The sequence below is a fragment of the Amia ocellicauda genome, unplaced genomic scaffold, assembly GCF_036373705.1.
Source record: "Amia ocellicauda isolate fAmiCal2 unplaced genomic scaffold, fAmiCal2.hap1 HAP1_SCAFFOLD_104, whole genome shotgun sequence".
Classification (NCBI taxonomy): Eukaryota; Metazoa; Chordata; class Actinopteri; order Amiiformes; family Amiidae; genus Amia; species Amia ocellicauda.
The window spans coordinates 221,845-225,000 of record NW_027102669.1 but is presented as its reverse complement, the minus strand read 5'-3'; positions in this window follow the sequence as shown (position 1 = coordinate 225,000).

Sequence of the window (3,156 nt, the reverse complement as noted above, 5' to 3'; positions counted from 1 at the left end):
AGCCCGTACGCCCCCCGCACTCACCCTTAAAGGCCCGCAAGCCCTTGGGGTTCCTGCCGGGGGCGGGCAGCATACATATGTCCGTTCCGTGGGAACCACCGGGGAGATGTCAGAGCCCGTGAAACCCCGAAAGACAGACCCTTAAAGGCCCGCAAGCCCTTGGGGTGAACGTCTGGGGCGGGCAGCATACATACACCCCGGTCGGGAACCACAGGGAGGTGAGGTCAGAGCCCGTGAAACCCCGAAAGACAGACCCTTAAAGGCCCGCAAGCCCTTGGGGTGAACGTCTGGGGCGGGCAGCATACACACTCTCCACGGCGGGCCGCGAAGACTTAGCGGGCGCAGCCGCCGGAGCGGGCCGCCGACGAGGCCTGAAACGCGGGGTGCGGCCGGGACCGTTCCCCCCCTTGCATTTCGCTGGATGATCAGACAGTCGCAAAGAACCGTCTGAAAATCCCGGGCCAAGTCCAGAAAGTGTCCGTAAAAGAGCTAGCGGGGCCCAGCCACTTTCCTCCAGCAAGTGCCCTTAGCTCAGTTTTGACCTCTCTCATTGCACTAAGTGTCTTCAAAAACCCAGTTCCTGTATTTCCCCCGGCACCGTAGAGAAATGCTGACAGCCTGGAACACTGTGGCGGCTGCACACGGCACTCCCATGCCCGCCGCGAGCAGCCTAGCCCCGCCTCAGACCCGCGAGAACCGCCCATCGGCACACGGCCCGCTGTGCGCCCGAGCCGTTTGGTGTAAAAACTGTCCAAAAGTGGTTTCGACCACTTAGGAACATCGTAGAGACTCGAAATAAAAAGGATTTTGTTGGAAAAGCGATTCTGAGGAAGGCTGTGTTAAAATTAATTTCGGGAAATGTCGTTTACCCCCCCCCAAATGGCTCCGAAGTACCCCCCCCCCACCCCCCCCCTAAAAAACCGTGTTCCGGGGGTTTTTCGAGAAAACAAACACACGGGGTATATAGAGGGGACTGAGACGAATCGAATGACGTGCTTTGCAAAGAAATCGGGGGCTCACAGCCCCCCCAGGAGAGGTTCAAAAGTCGGAGGACTGGTCACCTAACTCCCATTGAAGTCAATGGGGGAAAAATGAAAACTGTCAAAAAGGCTTAAAATGGTTCAAAAACCCACTGGGGCAGTAGATAATCATCCTATTTGAATTTTAAAAGTCTTAGTTTGGCGAAAAAATACCTTTTAATAATTGTTTTAGGGGTCAGAAAAATCAGCTCCGGCTGCCTGGTCACCTAGGGGAGATAGAAAATTTTTCTAAGTTTTTCACTCGGCCGCCTGGTCCCCTAACTCGAAAATTTTAAAGTGCTCCCATCGGTCCCGGGATAGGGTGGCTGATAGCTGGGAGCCCCCTGAGCACTGCCCCGGTGTTAGTTTTCGGAGAAATGCCCCCGTTGATTTGTTATGATTTTTTTTCCGCCGGCCGCCTGGTCGCCCTAATGCAAAGTCAATGGGAGTGAGGAGATAGAAAATTTTTCAAAGTTTTTCACTCGGCCGCCTGGTCCCCTAACTCGAAAATTTTAAAGTGCTCCCATCGGTCCCGGGATAGGGTGGCTGATAGCTGGGAGCCCCCTGAGCACTGCCCCGGTGTTAGTTTTCGGAGAAATGCCTCCGTTGATTTGTTATGATTTTTTTTCCGCCGGCCGCCTGGTCGCCCTAATGTAAAGTCAATGGGAGTGAGGAGATAGAAAATTTTTCAAAGTTTTTCACCCGGCCACAAACGACTCCAAAACACACTGGGGCTGTGGCTGGGACTCTCACCAGGACTGCCCCCTACTTTATTTATGGATTAAAAAGCATTCTATATTAATTTTTCGATTTTTGGGACCCGGGACGCCTGGTCACCTAACTCCCCTTCTATCCCTATGGGGGGGGACGGGGACATCGAAAACGCTCCCATCGCTGCCGAGGCACGCTGCGGGGACTCTCCCTACCATCGCCCCATGCTTCCTTTGAAGAATATATGACGTTTTTCAATTTTCACCGACATTTGAAAATCAAAACTTCAGAACATTTCATAGTTATTCTCAATGGGTTGTCTAGGGGCACACATCTCTAAACTGGGGGAAATGCTCAAAATGATTAAAAAGAAAAACAATGCCCCCAGACCCGGGGGGCTGATAGCTGGGAGCCCCCTGAGCACAGCCCCGGTGTTAGTTTCTGGAGAAATGCCCCCGTTGATTTGTTATGATTTTTTTTCCGCCGGCCGCCTGGTCGCCCTAATGCAAAGTCAATGGGAGTGAGGAGATAGAATATTTTTCAAAGTTTTTCACTCGGCCGTCTGGTCCCCTGACTCGAAAATTTTAAAGTGCTCCCATCGGTCCCGGGATAGGGTGGCTGATAGCTGGGAGCCTCCTGAGCACTGCCCCGGTGTTAGTTTCTGGAGAACTGCCCCCGTTGATTTGTTATGATCCGTAGTTGCCGGCCGGCCGCCCGGCATTGCTCTATCGGATGGAGCGTGGGCTGGCTATGGGAGATTTAGCGATTTTCGGAACCGGCCCCGATGGCCCCCCAAACCGGGTGGCCACGAGGTGGGACCCCCCTGAGCACTGCCCCGGTGTTAGTTTTCGGAGAAATGCCCCCGTTGATTTGTTATGATCCGTAGTTGCCGGCCGGCCGCCCGGCATTGCTCTATCGGATGGAGCGTGGGCTGGCTATGGGAGATTTAGCGATTTTCGGAACCGGCCCCGATCGCCCCCCAAACCGGGTGGCCACGAGGTGGGACCCCCCTGAGCACTGCCCCGGTGTTAGTTTTCGGAGAAATGCCCCCGTTGATTTGTTATGATCCGTAGTTGCCGGCCGGCCGCCCGGCATTGCTCTATCGGATGGAGCGTGGGCTGGCTATGGGAGATTTAGCGATTTTCGGAACCGGCCCCGATCGCCCCCCAAACCGGGTGGCCACGAGGTGGGACCCCCCTGAGCACTGCCCCGGTGTTAGTTTTCGGAGAAATGCCCCCGTTGATTTGTTATGATCCGTAGTTGCCGGCCGGCCGCCCGGCATTGCTCTATCGGATGGAGCGTGGGCTGGCTATGGGAGATTTAGCGATTTTCGGAACCGGCCCCGATCGCCCCCCAAACCGGGTGGCCACGAGGTGGGACCCCCCTGAGCACTGCCCCGGTGTTAGTTTTCGGAGAAATGCCCCCG